Source organism: Myotis yumanensis, unplaced genomic scaffold, assembly GCF_028538775.1.
Source record: "Myotis yumanensis isolate MYYU_CA2020_CCGP unplaced genomic scaffold, mMyoYum1.0.hap1 SCAF_13, whole genome shotgun sequence".
NCBI classification, from domain to species: Eukaryota; Metazoa; Chordata; class Mammalia; order Chiroptera; family Vespertilionidae; genus Myotis; species Myotis yumanensis.
This window is the reverse complement of record NW_027223764.1, coordinates 4,821,878-4,840,091: the sequence shown is the minus strand read 5'-3', so window position 1 is coordinate 4,840,091 and position 18,214 is coordinate 4,821,878. Positions and strand designations below refer to the sequence as shown.

At 51.8% G+C, this 18,214-nt stretch overlaps 1 long non-coding RNA gene across 1 annotated transcript in view; it reads left to right on the top strand.

Annotated features, from left to right (window-relative positions):
* Nucleotides 1-18,214, top strand: part of LOC139021407 (uncharacterized) — a 30,530-nt gene that overhangs the window by 10,984 nt on the left and 1,332 nt on the right. Inside the window, exon 2 of the long non-coding RNA XR_011473502.1 lies at nucleotides 4,981-5,026. This is a non-coding gene — a long non-coding RNA (uncharacterized lncRNA). The remainder of the gene's footprint in view (nucleotides 1-4,980; nucleotides 5,027-18,214) is intronic.

The window sequence follows — 18,214 nt, the reverse complement described above, 5'->3', positions numbered from 1 at the left end:
AAGGAGGCGTGGCCTGGAAGAGGGTGATGGTGACTGACAGCAGGTGTTTTGTGGATAATGTCAATGTGTCAGTTGCTACCCCAAGCAGATCAAGTGTCCCATTTCATTTAACCCTAAATACCAGCAGGGGGTAGTGCGGGCTATTCACAGGTGAGTCTGAGAGTTACTTCCCCGAGACCCCAGTGAAAGACAAAGGCCAGAGGCTGGGAGGTGCCTGAGAGCATGTGGCCCTGAGGGAAGGTGCTGAGGGCTGGGGGACACTGTGATGTGGAGCCCCAGCCCAGGGGATGCAGGAGGCGGTGGGGTGAGGGGCACCTCTCACGGGGGAAGCTCTGGGAGACCTCAGGCTGTGGGGACCCGAAATGGGGCAGAATTGCAGTCTCAGGTGTGGGGAGGCCACTTTCTGAGCGGTTTCCATATATGTTCATTACAGTGCGTACATAGTAATACGGTGTCGTAAATTCTCACCACATGATAAAACACCAGTTAAACCGGTTTAAAAAAATAACTGTTTAACTACCCAGATGGGCCTGGGCGCCCCCACACCTGCAGCCAGTCCCACCCATCAATCAGGTGGGAGAGGGGCGGTCCTTCCTGAACCCAGGGGGTTAAACAGGTGGGTGAGCCCCACCCTAGGTCTCAGGAACATGTCTGTCAGAAAGATGCTTTTAGGATGGAGCCACCAGGTGATAAACGTGGGGCGTCATTCATTATGTGGTTATTTTAGTGCCCACACAGTACCTAATGGAGCAGAGAGAAGACCCATCTAAAAATACTGCCTATGGCGTAGGGGTGTCCTGGCAGGGAGCAAAGGGCAGCTGGGAGATTAGTGGGCGAAAGGGAGAGTTCTTGTCGGGAGGAGTTACAGGAAGACCCTTTCCTCATCGTCCTCGCTCTCTGCGTCTCACCAAGGGTCACACTGTCACAACCATTTTCAGCATCGGACCCTCATGTCCCCGTGCACACGTGGCTGCCTCGACCGGGCCACTGATTCTGGTGAAAAAGGTATCCATTCGGACTCGCTCTCAGCAGGTTGGCTGCGGCCATAACTCACTAGCTGGAGAGGAGGAGCCCCGGGGAGCCCGCGAACCGGAGCTCATGCATAATGAATGTCCTTTGCTTTCCCCCAAACAAACCTGCAAGGACAGTTGTGACTGTAAGTAAATAGAGCGTGAGACTCACATCCCAGAGGGAAGCAGGGACAGTGGCTGGTCTGAGGAGGGAAGTGAGATCCTGGCTCTGTTACGAGGGAGCCCTGGACCTTCTGAGACCCTGTGTGACCTCCAGAGCTCGGGAGTCCCCTCCCCATGGCGGTGTTTGCACTGGCCGCTCTGTCACAGCAGGTCTGCCCGCCTCTGGGCACCTGAGACTGCGAGTCCGCCCCACCTGAGGTCCCCACAGCCTGAGTCTCCAAAGAATTCCCACCCCCGTCCCCTTGGATGGTCCCAGGAATGTCAGAGCTGGGGGAGCAGAGGTGCTTTTCCTCCTGGGAGGGGGCAGAGAATGACAACCATTGCACAGGTCAGTGTGCATGCCGGGCAGACCTGGCCTCTGGGCAGTGGGGAGGGGAAGCCGGGACTGAGAGTGCCAGACCCTGCTTTGTCAGAGAGCTTGTCAGATGCCGGTGGACCCGAGGCCCTCGCTCACTCAGGCCAAAGGAAGCCCCTGTAGGCCCTGAAGGTGCCTTGTCCAGGGATGTGCCACACAGCGTTTCTCATGCTTTCAGAGCATTAAGAGCCACCGCAGCGCCCAGTGACGGAGGACCAGTTAAATGGGTTCTGTGTGTGCACAGCACAGGGCACTTCGTAGCCACTAGGGGAGGTGATGCAGGGGGTTCTCACTGTCATGGGGAGATGGTCTCCAGGCGAGGTCAGAGTGGCAGAGGAGCTGTGAGGGCTGGACCACTGTTTTTGCTTCCCACTTTCTCCTCCTGCCATGTGACCTTGCAGTGCCCTTGAGAGACTGATGTTGGGCTTGGCCAAGTGCCTTGGCCAATGAAGTGTGAGCAGACGAGACAGGAGAAGAGGCTGTGAGGTGCTGGAGTGGCTGGTGTGACTGTGACCCTTGCTCTGACGATCTGCCCCTAGATGAGAGAGAGACCCAGGTAATCTGGGGCCAGAGCAGAAATGCACAGCTGCCCAGCCTGGCCCATCCTGCTCGGCTGAGCCTCAGGGGACCTGCAGGCCCTGAGCCCAGGAATAAGGCCTCTGATGTGGCGACTGTTCACTTCCCAGCGTTACTGTAGCGGGAGGTGGCGGATCCAGGGAGCTGCAAAGCAGCTTCCATTTACAATCCTGTGTTTATAAGAAAAGCTGCTATTTAGGGGGATGACTGATTCCATCTGTATTTATACTTGTATGTAGTTCTGGAATGATAAACAGCTAGTGTTCGGTGACAGGACAGGAAGTATTTTTGTTTGCTTTTTTATTGCTTCCCTATGTTTACAAACGTAATTTGCACACACATTCTTTAAAATTTTTTAAATTGATTTTTAGGGAGAGAGAGAGAGAGAGAGAGAGAGAGATATGACCAGAGGCTGAACCCCCAACCTGGGTCTAGGCCCTGACTGGGAATCCACTTGGCAACGTTTTGGTGTACAGGACACTGCTCCAGCCAATTCACCGAGCCAGGGCCACACATTCTTTTTAAAGAATACATTTGTGTGTGTGTGTGTGTATGTGAGAAATGATCAAATATCTTTCAGCTACTAGTATTATCTTTGCAATCATAATATTGAGATTTAAAAGCTCCATCAGGACTGAACTTTCTAGAATGTCTCTAGATAGGGTGGAGGCCTTGTCTGTGACTTCCCCATCATGCTGCATACAGAAATCTTCAGGAAATGTTCATTGAATTGGATCAAAGGGTCTCCATATGTTACCACTCAACCTCTTCTCCCCAAATACAATTTAAAATATTACCCAGTTGATAGAATTTTATGTAAAATCCTATCATTGTATTAGCCCTTTGCAGTTCCAAAATGGTTCCATGAGCAAACTTTTGTTGTTGTTGTTAATCCTCACCTGAGGCTATTTTTCCATTGATTTTTAGAGAGTAGAAGGAAGGGGGAGAGACAGAGAGAGAAACATCAATGTGAAAGAGGCACATTGATCAGTTGCCTCCTGCACATGCCTCAAGGTGGCACCCAATCCGGGACCCTTCAGTCCGCTGGCCCACACTCTGTCCACTGAGCTAAATCAGCTGGGACCCCCTGAGCAAACTTTGCTTGGCTCCTAAGATACGTGTCTGCACCTGGGCGACAGCAACTTCCTCCTTTTCTGTTCCCTCTCAGTGACTTTCTGTCTAAAGATGGGCAACCACGGACCCAGTCACTTGTTTTTCAGGAGTGGGGGCAGAGGGATCCCAGGAAACCCCTTCCCAGTGCCCCGTGTGTCCAGGAGTGTGGGCTGGAGGGAGCCGGGACCTGGGACCACACCACATGTAGGTCTGTGGTGGCTGTTCCCTTGAATTTAAAGGCACCAAATGTAACTCTTGTTATTAATAATCAGTGGTGGGAAGTTCAGACACCACCTATGTTTCTATTTTCCTGGGCAAATTCATGTTTTCGTCTATACGATTTTGGAGAGCTTATTTTTCTTGCATGGGGACATGTTTTCTAGACATTTTCGGTTCTAGTCTCTACAGGGTTATAAGCCTGGTGGCCTGTGTAAATAGGTATAGATCTTCTGAGGAAATCTATAAAAATATGCAGACTCACCCTCCACAGAACTGGGAGATTTTGATGACTTCAGCAGTGGCGGCTGGCGGGGCTGCTTTTCCACGGAGCTGGGTGCTCGCTTCCCGGCCAGCGGCTCTGGGGGCCGCCTGGAGGGCTCCCGCTGGCTGTGACCACTGCCGGGCAGGGAGTTGGACTTGAACTGCTAACAGGTTTCTTTGAAAACAAACACTTCACCTGCTGGTGAAAACCCCATTCAACAGGTGAAAATCATTGTTTCTAGTCAACGGTAAAGGGCTCTGAGATAAGGAAAGAAAGAACTATTATCCTGTATAATAAAAAAATAATATGCAAATTGACCCTGACAGCAGAACGACCAGAACGACTACTGGACCAGTCACTGTGAGGTGCACTGACCACCTCTTGGTGCCTTTCCCCAGCCGGCAGGCTCCGATCGCCTGATGGACACCCGCGATGGGGGTGGGGCCTGTGAGCGGCGGGAACAGCCGACCTCACAGTCCCTTCCTCTGTCCGTCCTCAGGCACTGATCACCCGATGTCAAATGGGGAACTGGGGGTGGGTGGCAGCGGAGGGGGGTGGAGCCAGCTGCAGGCAGCTGGGGAAGATGGCCTTCATCACAGGCCAGGCCTAGGGACCGTAACCATGCATGAATTTTGTGCACCGGGCCTCTAGTTGATAATAAAACAACGCATGGGGACATGTTTCTGAGTGAAAGAAGTATTCTGAGTGAAAGAAGCTGGTCAAAAAATAGTGCGCTGTGTAGTTCTATTTGTAGGAAACTCTAGGAAATGCAGATGGGTTCCCGGTGACAGGAAGCAGATCAGCTGGGCAGGAGGTTGGGGACAGGACTGGATACATTTGTCATCTTGATGGTGGAGATGGTGTCACTGATATAGACATTTTTCAAAACTGACCAAACTGTACACTTTAAATACAGGTAATTTATCAAATACCAATTATACTCAAAACTGCTAAAAGTGGGAATCTGTGAGAGCCGCTTGTTAATGTATCCAAACATCGATCAATGGGTAATTCGTTCTGACACTCACACCCCCATGCCCTGAGCTGACCCCACTTCCCCGGGTGAACCAGCAGGTGCTGGCTGCTCAGTGTCACAGCCAAAGGGGCAGGGGAAGAGGCCTAAGGACTCGGGGAAGATGCGAGAGTTAGGGAACGACGTGGTCCAGGCCCCGTTAGCCACCTGATGCCTGGCAGGTGACGAAGACGCTGCTTTGCAATCGACTGAATGTGAAAGTCACCCTCATCCTCCGTTCCCCCCGCAGGTCACCGTGACCGCAGAAGGAAACCGCGAGGCCTGCGAGATGGGAGGTAGGAATTGCTGCCCGTGATTTATAGTTTTAATTAAGAGCTTTTAAAGCTTTAATTAAAAAGGTACATGCGCATTTAGTATTTGAGAAAAATGCCTTTGTGTTTGGGTCAATTGAAGAACATGAAATAAAATGAGACACATATTTCTAGTCAGAAGCTTCAATAAGAAGCAATGTACACAATTAAAAAGCAAATTTAAACTGATTTGGGCATAACGGCTGCATCGTGGGGAAGGGGCTGAGGGAACAGCGCTTTGCTTTATTGCACTGGAGCTGGATATCAGGTTCACCCAGCAATGAGCTGCTGCCCTGCAGGCACACGTGGGAGGGCTGTGAGTCTGGGGGGCCTGCGGCATCTCCCCACCTCCCCCCCGCTCATCTGCTGGGTGTTGTCCTTGGCATTTTTCTTTGCTTCTCAGATCTGGGAATTTGTGAACAGCACCAGGTTCACATCCTATGTAGTCACACCCGGGTCTACCATGGCCATGAGCTGGGGGACGTGGGGTCCGGAAGGACTGACATCCTGAGAACACTCACCATGGCCTTGGAGATGCCACTGCTTTGCCCCCAGGTGGGGTCAGGAGCGCCAGTGTGTTTGGGCTGCAGAGTCACAGGAGTGTGGCTGCGTGTGACCAGGAAGGGTGGCTGACCCCATGATATGGGCTTGCTCTGACACTGGACTCTGGATGCTGGTGGCAGAGGAGGGGGTGGGTGTCGGGGCTGTGAGCAGTGCCCCCTAGCTCAGGCTGGCAGCTGCAGGGCACTGGCCACCGAGGCCACAGAGCCTGGAGGTGCCCGTGTCTGCAGGATTGTGACACCGCGGGTGACAGATCCATGGGCCTCGTTGGCTGGACCCCTGCACTCACCACGTCCTCCCAGCCGTGCCCGGTGGGACGTTACCACAAGGCCTTAGCCCCCAGCATCTCCAGAATCCCACCCGCTGGGCTCTTGTTGGGAGGGGCACCCAGCAGCCTACGTCCCATGCTGGCCTGGGCCTTCCCAGGCCGGGTGTGGCCTGACCAAACCACACGGGCTGGACCTCCAGGTTCTCAGGGCTACCTGCGGTTCCTTTTCTAACCCTCCGGGATGCTCCCCTGGGCACCATGGTGGCTCCTCTTCTCCCCTTTTTGCTCACTCCTTGTTCCTTCTCAGGAATGGGGTCCCTGCCTGGCTCTGGGTCTGGCCTTTGGCTGGATTGGACTTTGGGCCCTGAGCCTCCTGAGGGTGACCGTCAGCTGCCACTGACCCGTGTATGCCTGGCTGACAAGCCCACCTCGTGGTCTCTGCTTTAAGGAGTCCTGTATTTAGAAGGTGGATGGATTGTACTAATTAGGTGAATAATTGGCTTCATAAATGAGCAACAAAGAACCATATCAGACAAGCTGCCTTCGAATAACAAGCCTGAACTCTACTTGAAGGGGACTGTGTAACTACACAACGCGTGTCCTGCCCATATTCAGGAGCTTGTCCTGCACCAGATACCAAAGAGGAGAAGAATCAGTCCTGGGGGGGTTTCTCCGTGTCCCCAAGTCCTTTCCAAACTGCAGCCTCCAGCTGCTCATCGTGTGCAAACCATGCGTGGGGAGGTTTGCACATGCGTGGTTTGGATCAGAAACTCTCTGGATCAGAACACAGCTCCTTCCAGGAGTGAGAGCTTCCTAACTCGGGCTGCGGTTTCAGGCGTAGGAAGAGCTGTGACTGAAATAGCTCAAAGGGCCATCGTCCAGCCCCACCGGACATCAGCTGGCAGGCATCTTCCCTGAGGTTGTGCAGGATGTCGGCCTGCTTGGTACCAGGAGGGGACACGCTTACTGAACTTCTCACCTCCTGGGCCACAGATCAAACAGGAAGACATACATCGTCAAACATTCAAATCACAGAGCAGCTGCAAAACTGGCTTGTTTACCCAACCGCACTTGGAGCGCCTGAGAGATCAACACCAACTGTTGGCTTCCTTCAGAGAAACATAATGTTTTCATAATTAAATGAAAAAGAAAACTGCGAAGAACTGACACATAAACTTTCAAAAATTATCCACGCACGGTACTGAATCATGCCAACCCCCATCACCACCCCGGGTTTTAGGGATCAGAGCCTCCCCTGCCCTGGCCCTGCCTCTCGTGTCCTCAATGGCAAAGCAGGCCAAGCTCCACCCCTCAGAGGCCCTGGGACAGCTCCATTTGGAGGGACTCAGCCGTGGCCAAAGTCGCCAACCTCCATCTGAATGTTGGTGGTGGCAGCAGCATTGGTCGCTCCTGAGGGACAGGAGCTTGGGCTTCTGACCACCGGGTTGGGGCGGGCGGCGGTCCTGGCAGCAGCGCCCGTCGCTGGTGTTCGGGTCAGCGGTGGTCATGGTGGGTCTCCTTATCACAAAGTACTTCCCACACGGAGCAAACCTTTATGGGACACTCCGCACCCTGCCCTGAGCTGCTCCCTCCTACATTGTCCTCTCTCTCTCCATTGTTTGGAACTTCAGTGGATGGAGCTCATCTCGTCCTGTCCTGACCAAAGTCTACTAACTTCTTCCATAGGTTCCATCTTTTTATCTCTGGGTGCCACGCTTGGTGGTTTTCTCAGCTGTGTCTATTCTTTCTTCAGCTGTGTCTAGCTTTTGACAACTCATCTAGTGACCCGTCTTCATTCAATGTGTAGAATTCCCACTTGAGACTTTTCCTCTGGCATATATATATCATGTCACACACACACACACACACACACACACACATACATATGTTAATTTGCACTGTTATTGCTTCTTTATGAATATTTTAAAATACAGAAGAGTAAAAGGCCAAGATAATTTTGAAGAATTGCATGGATTATCTTGTCCAACTAGATATCAAGGTTTATTGTGAAGCTAAAATAATTAATCAGATTGAGAGCAAGTGTACTGATACACAGACCAGTGAAGCCAACTTCACTGCCCAGAAAGAACCTGGCCTGTATTATACAGGAACTTGGTATTAAAAATCACCGTGGGAAAGAAGAGTGTTTAGTGAGTGGAGCTGGGAGATTGGTTACCCCTGCAGCAAAAGCAGGTCCTATTTCACTGGAGACGGAAGAAAACTTCCTTAACATCTGCCTGTTGAAAAGGACAAACTCAGTTTTAGGTGAGGGTGGCTAGGGTGTGTGGATGACATCGTGATAAGGAAAGCGCGAAGAATCTGGGAGGTGAGGGATGCTCCTCACTGCACTTCTCATCACCACCCCCCCCCCCCCCCCCCCCGAGAAACCACAGAAAGGAAAAAGCACCGTAACCATCTCTGTCTATATATAAAAGCCCAGTGACCAGAATGGCAGAACGACCGGGGGCTATGATGCGCACTGCAGAAGCTAACCAGCCTGATCCGGGCCCTGATCAGCCACTCCCCTCAGCCAGCCTGGCCTCCTGATTGCCCGCCCCCCCACTTCAATTGGGGGTGGGGCCAGCCGGCCAGCCAACTGCCCTTGGCCCCTCCCCCCACTGGCCTGGCCCAGTGGGCCCCCATCGGGGCGGCCTGGCTGGACCCCACCCATGCATCAATTTGTGCACTGGGCCTCTAGTAGTTAATAACATAATTACAGACTAGGAGAGGGTGTTTGCAATGCACAAACTGACAGAGTTGAGATTACACTAAGTGAACCCTTACAAGTTAAGAAAAATAGAAGTGAGTAGATAAATGAGCTAAGATGTCAACAAATTCTGGGGGAGGAGAAAGGACCCCACTTGCAGTCCCACCTGCAATTAAAGTGCCACAAACACACCGGGCAGGCCTCTGCTTCCCGCAGGGTCCAGCTGCCTCAGGCTGCCGGTCGGGAGGCATAGTGAGCTTCGTCAAATGCAGCTGCTTCCTGCCTTCAGATCACGTGGATAAGCTCTGTCTGCACCCCATCGAGACGAAGGGGCGTCTGCCTGCTGCAGCCCCTCAGAGTTGGGGTGGAAACCCCGTTCAGTGCCTGCTGTCCAGAGCGAGGGTTTTCAGAGCGCATACTCAGGTGGGCTCCACATGCTCCATTACCATGCACGGAGATTGCAGCTTAAGCAATTTCATGAAGACCTCTCAACAACGTGCTGTAAACATTCTATTCTGAGCATTTCATTTGTCTGAGAGTGGCTTCTATTCATTTATGACCCAGGGAGCCCACATTTCAGTTTTACCAGGTTTAATAGGTTATAAATGAAGAATAACAAATCTTCCGCTACATGAAATTACTAGAAATGAGCCAAACAGGTGCATAATTGGCATCTGAATGAGTTTGAACTATGACCTTTTGTATACAATAACAAAATCTGGCCATTACTCTGTGGGGTTAGCTGCAGGTAATACAGTTGGATTTGCTCAAAAGACATCCACTTAATGGTGTCATTTCTATAATTAACATAGGCAGCTAGAAACCCATTTCACATAATGGAATACCGGGGGTTCAGATACATTTTATTAAACACCCGGGGTTTCTTAAGTTCAGCACGAGAAAGGCCTGCAGGAAATAAAAGGATGCAATTTCATCATGGAGTTGTAGAAGCAGCTTTGAGAGCATAAACTTTGTTTTTCAAAGTCATGATTTTGACGTGATAATCTCTTTATATAAATATATGTGTAAATAGGCAATTACATCCTATTACAATGTGCTAGGCTCTCAATTTAGCAGACATTCAATTGAATGGAATTGGAAACTTAAAGAACGGGTCTTAAATTCAGTCTTGGAAAGAGCATCAACTTTGTTGGTGTGTGTGGATGTCCCCTGGTGGGCTGGGTCCCAGCATCCCATACCCTTCTGTGTTCACCCCAGACCTGACTTGGGGTCCCTTTGTCCCATCCCCACACCCTCCCACTGGACACTCCCTAGGACACTCTGGGCCTGTCTCTCTTTTCTGCTCCTGCTGATACCAGGCTGGCTTCGTGGTCACTGTGCCCCGCCTGCTCACACCACGCAGACCCAGAGGTGCTCATGACTCAGGAGCCCTTCCAGACCATCTCGCTTCCTGCTAGAACCTGCATCCTTCAAACCCCCTGCCATCCACTGACGCACCTGTCGTACTGCTGTACCGCCCCCACCTGTGGGCACCCGCCACCCGTCACTCCCTCTTCATGGAAAAGTTTAGCACCAGCCACACATATATCCACCATCTCAGCAACCTCAACACAGAACCTTCCATTCCCCCCGTTAGTCAGGTTCTCCAGACCCTTGGGGTGTGTGTGTGTGTGTGTGTAAGGAGACTTATCATGAACTGGCTCACGTAATTATGGTGGCTGACACGTCCCACAATCTGCAGGTGAGTCAGCAGACTGGAGACTCAGGAATAGCTGGTGTACCAGCTCAGGTCCAAAGGCAGGAGAAGGAACTGGTGTCGCCGCTGGAAGACAGGCAGGCAGAAGGAAGTTCCCTCTCACGTGTGCAGGATCAGCCTTGTTCTCTTCGGACCTTCAAGGGAACGGGTGAGGCCCACCCACATCAAGAAGGACAATCTGCTTCATTCAGTCTCTCGACTCAAATGTTCATCCATCCAGAAACACCCTCACCTCCACACCGGGATAATGTCAGTGATGTTCACTGCCCAGGTGTCTGGGCGCTCCAGGGCCCCTATTCTTATTAGCTCTGCCGGGTTTGGGCAAACAAGGCCCGCCCTGTACCCAGAAAAGCACTGGTGGTGGGAACCGTGGCCATGACAGGGGAACGGGTGGGCCCTGCTCGTCCCCAAGGCCGTGCCCCACAGCTCACTTCTGGTGAAGGGAGGGGGACTGCGTCCCAGGCTGAGCAGCTGGGGAGACGGAACTGCCTGTATTTATGCAAATTGAATGAAGCCGACATTCAATGAAATCTGGGGCACAGCCGAGAAGTCCAATGTAATAAGATTTACTGTATGTCATTTAAGGAAATAGAAGCAGCAATTCAGAAGGCTGTTCTCAGAGCACTCAGGATAAAACACACTCCGCTCTGCAGCGAGGAGGAGAAAGTCGGCTCTCCCACCCTCCACGTCCAGTCACAAAGGCAGTTAACCCGACAGGCGCTCAGCCGCGGGAGCCGTGGGATGCGGGCTTGCTTTGACAGCCATCACGTTCAGCAGCCGGCAGGCGGGCATCGCAGCTTCGACGGCGTGTGAGCTAGATTTTCGTAAGTGACGTAAATGGCCAGATGGGATGTACGATAAGGGAGGCTCCCTGTTTCCACAGCCCACATTGTGGGCTTGAGCCCCATTCACATAAGAAGTCGTGTTTGGGTCTCACTTGCGACCACATGGACAGATGCTGTTGCCAGCAGTGGGGGCGAAGCCAGCAGCGACAGGTGCAAGCACACAGATGTCTCCCAGTCTGAGTTGTGAGACCTGCTTCCACAGCGCCCATTCACACCCACTCGAGACGGTTGTGGAGGAGCCCCGCCGAGGAGTCGCACCTACGAGGATGGTGGCCCTGTGCGAGCACGGCGCCCATGTCGTCCTGGGCTTCATCGCTATTCTCGTGGCCAGGACTGCGGTGCCTCCCCCAGCGCAGCTCGGGGACCTCAGCCAGGCCTCACTTTGACCTGCTCTGTCCTCCGTCCTTGTCCTCAGTCCTTGTCTTTTCGCTCTCCCTTCATCTGCTGGGAACCCCGAAAGGCCACAGTCCCCTGATGGAGCTCAGCCCGGGACCCCACTTCCTGCACCCCAGCGGCTCCCTCTGCTTTTGGATCCAGAAGAATCGGGTGCTGGAGAAAGTTGGACTCGGAAAAACTTAATAACCTGCCACTTTCATAAATGACGAGGCTTACAGGAAACACGATGGAACTTTCTGTGATAAATCCCTGTTGTGATTGGTGTGATTTTTCCCCTTCGGGGCTCTGCATAGGCTCAGGAAAGTAAAATCTTTGTTTCTTTGTGCCAAAGCTGCTCCTGGTTTTTAACTGAGGCCGGAAGCCTCTCAATCACTTGCAAATCCAAGCAGATTCAAATCTGTCACCGCTGCTCTGTTGACATTCTCCCCCCCTCCCACCCCTGCCGCCCTCCTCCTGGGACCTGCACAGAGCCGCTCCCAGGCCCTCACTGGGATGTGCCTGGAGGTGGGCCGGGAAGGATCCTGGTCACATTAATTGTTCGGAGAAGAGTGCTTATAAAAGCACCCTGGAAAATGCAGGTAAGTGTCCGCCACACACACGTCCTATGCATCCGCCTGAGGAGCCTAAACGCATCATCTGAAAACCGATGGGAATGAACACGAGGGTGGCTGCTAGAGGCCACACCCAAGCCACCAGGCCTGTCCCTGCCAAACACTAGCAGCAGTCAGAAGGCGCAATGAACAAAGCGACTTCATAACAGCAACCGGACATACATTCAACTCCAGCCCATGCAATCTCATAGGAAGCCATCTGTATTATTTTACTGAAAGATATAAACTAAGACGAACAAATGGAGGGATTAATAGCTCAATATTCTAAACATGCCATTTCCTCCTAATTAATCTGAAAGTGAAATCCCAGTCAAAACAGCCGACGGCTCAGAAGGTTGTCAAGATGAGCGAGCGAACAGAGCGGGCCCGGGTTTTCATGGCGTTCAGGGGAAGCTGCCCTGGCAGATACGAAAGTGTTCAGGAGACAGAAGAGAGTGGAGTGTGACTTAGGCGGGTAGAGAATGGAAAACCCGAGAGACAAGACGTGCACGGAGCCTGCAGACGGCATCGTTGTAGAGGCTACAGGTGGCTCTTAAATTAGACATAGAAAGGCTGGGTTGTTGGCTCAAAGGTAGCGGGACAACTACTTACATTTGTGGAGAAAAAGGTACATTCAGTTCTTCAAACTGCAAAAACAAAGTCAGCTCTGGATTGATTAAATATTTAAAGAGCAGAAACATGAAGGCACCAAAGCAAGAAGAATACAAACAGGTGCTTTTCGTGACGGTACGGATGCTGGGCACGCTGGAAGCCAAGGGCTCTAGGACGTGGTGGTCTGGGGGGAGCCGAGGCTCGTGTACACCCACCGCACGGTCACCGGTGGGTGGTCTCGGCAAAGGGGCACATTGCTCTGTGTCCAGTGTTCTCATCTCTGAAATGGGAACGACAAGGCCCCTGCCTTGTGGCGTTATTCCCAAGATGACACGAAATGGCACGTCATGGCTAAGAATAGAGCGTTCGAGAACCGTTAGCTGCGGCATTGTGTGCACAGGTAAAGGTGAAGCACAAAGCGACCCCACACCATGAGCAGGTATCAGAGGACATTTCCTTGCACCTGATGGGCGCTGCCTGGGGCCTTGCAGTTTGAATATTTATGTTTCTTCCCTTTGTGGCAGTGTCCCTCCTGCCCCTTTATGCATGCGCACAGTCATGCGGCCGTTGGCCATCAGCAAAGCCCAGGGGGACAGCTGGGCTGCCCGGGCTGGACCCGGCCTCTGGTCCCGCCAGCTTTCCCGTCTGTTCATGAGCTCAGGGCGCTCTGGGTGAAGAATCGGAGCATACAGACTGGAAGGAAATTTAACACCGAACCCTCAACAATGAACATTGGTAGTTCAATGGGAAGGTGACACACACACTGCCATGGTCATCTCCAGAGAGCGGACCTTGGGTCATTTATTTTATTGATCTATTTATTTTCTGATTTGGGGGGAGATCACAGTATCTTTGAATTGCTTGTGCTGTGAAACATTGTTAAAATAAATAGCAAACCAGCAGAAGGAGATAAACCGTGTGATGGTGGGGGTGAGTTGGTAAGTAGGAGGTACTGTTAAACTGCTGCCAGTGAGGTGGGCTCCGTGCAGGAAGAAATGTCTTGTTTCAAATGTCTCTCTGTAGAAAAATGTATCTACATTTGTTAACGCTCCACCGGCTACTTTGTAAGTTTTCCCCATTGACCTAATCCGGGTCCCCAGCTCCTAAGACTGTTTCTATGTGCACCAGCCTGGGTCTGGGGAGGGCAGGTCCTGTCTCCAAGGCCCAGGCAAGGGGGCAGCCTCCCTGGGAGGGGCCATAAGGACATTCTCCCAGTGGGGTTGTTCCTGTGACCCTGACTTCATTGCTCTAACTGCACAGTTCGTTCTAAGAAAGGATGCACCCATCCTAGTTTATTTTTAAAAATACCACTCCTTTCATCGTTCAAAAACTTGGTTTTGCAACACCAGGACTTTTCCGAAAACTTTTAATGAATAATTCATTCTCGAATACAAAGTTTCGGGACTTTATTGATGACATAGAATGTGTTCCTTTTTTTTATTATTTCTGGTAGATGATCCAGGTTATTCAATTTCACTGTCCCGCGGGGACGTTTTGGGAAACCTGCCTGACAGTCACATCGCAAGTGAAGTTTTAATATGAACTGCAAACAGAGAGGACCGGCGACTTTATCATATTACGAGATCATTTATTCTATACATTTGCAGCAAAAAGTTATCTGTGGAGTCTCAATTTTATTACCGTCTGCAATTTAGATGAGCCTTTTTTTATTGGATCATAGCGATTATGCCACCGTGCACCTCAGCAGCTGTTTAGAATAAGACAATCCTTTTTTTTTTTTTAAATGAAGTCCCTCCCAACCCCCATCTCAGATTTAAGGTAAAGAACTCTGCTTAATGTCTGTCTATACTGTAACATTTTCTTACTTCCACATGCAAAATGAGTCTGTTTTTAAAACAGCCAACATCAGCTGAAGGATCGCACGGTTTCACAACCTACTCATAAACACTCAGTGATCTCCGAAGACATAGCAACTCGAATGAACACCCGGCTTGGGCAGAGGAACGGTGTTTTTTATGGTAAAAAGCAAGGCGTTCATTTCCATCATGCTGATGTGGACGGAGGATGCGCCTCAGGAACATGTTTCAGTTCCTTGGCATGTTGAAGACGCGTGAGGGTCCGGGAGAGAGGAAAGCAGCCCTGGGACGTTGGAGCTGGCCTGGTGCCCCCCTGTCCCAGCACAAGGCCCCCTGTGACCACAATGGGCCAAGACAAACAAGACCCCCGTAACGTCATCTGAACACAGACAACATGTGGACAGCGTCCAACCCCAGTGACCAGACTCCCGTGTGTGGGGAGAGATCTTCCCGCAAACCCGGGGCTCTGCCCTCTTTGTGTCCAGCTTCCAGCCCAGTGACTCCAAATCTTTGTTGAATAAATCAGTGAGCCAACACAGACATGGCAGGCCCTGCTCTGCTAGGCACAGGCCGACGATCAATCTTAGGACGGATTTTAAAATGTCCTTTGCAGGACATGCAGGTTGGTTCCTTTAGCACATACTTAACCCTCAGAGGGAGCCTTCTTGTCCCTAGGATCTGGAAAGACAAATCTATGTGAGGGAGAGGCTACAGCCAGACACACCCCATGATTCTTGGAGGCAAATGTGAGCAGCATTCGTGGGAGAGGTTCCAGCATCCGGTCCCCAGCATCGGAGGCCCAGGGTAGCCGTGGTGACTGTAGAGGGACTTCTGCTAACCTGTCCAGCTGCCTCTCCTGGGAACACAGCTCTATGGCTTCCAAGCTGTGACAGTGGCCTTCTGGAAATGCCAGCTCACACGTCCTCTGGATAGAGCCTGCTGGGGTTGAATCTGACGTGGGCAACTATGAGCCTGGATTGGACCCAACAGTCCCAGCTTGCTGAGTCTCTGAGCTCCTGCTCTTCATGGAACCACAGAATTCCTGGCGTCTCAACCCCATGCAGGATAAACTACCACAGAGCCCAGCTAGAGCCGACTGCTGGGATCAGCTAAGCCCTCCCAGGTGACCACGTTGGCGCCGTGGATCCGGAATCGCTGCACGTACCCAATTTTCATAAGTTAGACTTTATCTGGGCGGTGCCCTCCCTCACAGGCCCAGCACCCTCGAATCCATCCCCACATGCATTCTTCACTTGCTTACATTAGTGAGTAGGTCTTAGGATTCTTTCTGTGGGGGTGTCTTTGCTTGGGTTGGATGTTACAATTAGCTTCCTGGTCATGAAGTGTCTGTTATAATGGAAGGGAGGGGGTTGTGTGAGCACGTGGGCCTCCTGCGCAGGGTCCCTACCTGGTGAGGCCGGTCCAGGTCCCTTGCAGGAGCAGTGCAGCAGGGTAGAAGTGGCTGGTGGTTTGTGAGGGGCCCTGGACTCACCGTGATCCTTCCAAACACCCCTCCTCTAATTGTTCATCCCCTCTCCCTCCCTCTCTGCTTCTCACTGCAGAGATCTGCAGAGGCCACAAATATAACAGCCAACATGTGTTATGATTGAACAGCCCTGGAGCCAGACTTGGCATGGACTTCTGGCTATGAGAAACGAGGGGTTCGTTTAAGGCAGCCAGATTCTCCCAGTTCCTTGATCGTATCTTAGGCTGAAGAATTTCAGCTTGAACTCGTTTTATTTTTAAGTTTCCCATCATAATTAGAAGCCACCCACCTGCTCGCCAGATTTGTTTCCTGCGAATGCTTCTGGTAAGAATTCTATTGAGTCGGATCCTCAGTTGCAGAGGTTCCAGCACTGATCGATCACTTATCGGCTGTTCACAGTATTGATTGCTCAGAGAATTTATGGGGAGTCAGGGAACGGAGCAGAGATGATTCACAGGCAGGAGTGAGGCAGCCAGGCGAGGCGTCTGGCTGGGGGCGAGTCTAGTGAAAGCCCCAGGAACAGAGCCCTGGGATTCCTGACTTGTCCCAGGCCCATCGGGAGGTCTGACCTCTGACTCCCCTGCTCATGACACCACTGCACCTTGGCACCGCTCACCTTGCTTTCCGGGCCTGGGCTGTGCTTGGCTGACCTGGGGTGCACACGCCCTCATGTACAGGCAGCCAGGACCTGCAGGGTTTGGAGCAGGAAGGTATGGTACGGTCATTGCTGGACAAGCCGTTCTGCACTTGAGGCCACACTTGCCAGCCCTCTCTTCCTTGGTTGACGGCTGTCCGTCTGGGCTTCTGCAAAAACAAACAAGCAAACCAATCGGGGTCTGTCGCCAGGCCTGCTGCGCACTGGGCATTTCCGGGGTCGGTCATGCTGCGGGGGCCTTACCACGGGCTTCGGTAAAAGTTCCGCAGGCGTGACTCTGTCCGCATGACTCAACTCCACACCCTCCTTCCCTCCGTGCCTTTGACCTAGAAGATAAAAGATTTATTAGGCGCTGGAGAAATTGAATATATAAATGGGCACAAGAATGCCTCTGCAGTCACTCTGCTTAAGTGGGTGACACCAGATTCCTGACAACAAGTTCCCTTTCTCTTTGAGCACATACAGATGTATGTCTACCCCATGCACATGCAGATGAGCCCTGTTCGCGGCACACGCTCTAAACTAAGGTGCAATGAAGTTGTAGTCATTAGATTCTGCCTTATCTACCAGACGATTAATGTAATTAATGATGATTTTTAAAGTTTCACTGACTTACAGGGACCTATGAGGTAACCTTGCCAGGGTCATCTCGTAACCAAAAGTCTGGAGAAATAGAACAGAGATAGACAATTTAGATTAAACAAGAATCCGAGCCGATACTGGAGTCCTTGCATTCGGTGTCACTCAAGCTGATGGGTGCATTCTGACTTGGGATTTGGGGTGTTAAGCTGGGCCCCCTCCAAGCAGGGAGGGCCTCTCTGGCCGGCTTCCTGCAGACACTGGAACTCTAAGGGCAACTGAAGATGAGATGCACTGAGCCCAGAGAGCCTTCTAACCCACCTCGCACCATGCATCTATTAAGCGCCTACTATGTGCACACAATAGGGCTTGGGCACAGCCATGAATGAGGGTGATGAAGTCTCAGAAACTCGAGGGGTTCTGAGCGTCATCTTGGATGGGCACAGAGGGGGTGGCTTGGTTGGGGAAGACACACACGGGGTGCCATCTCCAGGAGAGGCAGGGATGAGTGACTGAAAGTGGGCAGGACCTACAGGAACAGTTTGCCAGTGGGCCACCCTGGGCGGCTGTGACCATCCAAGTCAGGAGCAGGTCAAGGCATGGGAGGTGGAGATGCTTCAGAGGGGAGGTCTGGGCTCATCCGATTGGCGGGGAGGTGACTGTTTTTCACGTGTTGCAGTTGAGATTCCTGCGGGCATTCGGGGGAAGAGCTCCCCAGACAGTGGGCTGCCCATGACCTGGGCTAGAGCTCAGATTTCAGTTATCACATATATTTAGGATAATTGGCATTTCTGGGATCTTCCGTTTTCTTTGATTTTTTTCCCACAGAAAAAGGGAAGATTTCACACGGAGGTTGTGTCAGGCAGCGGTTTGATTGACGCCAGCATTTTGAGAGAATATTGCATTTTATGGGAACTGTCAGCAGGGCTCGGAAGGAGAC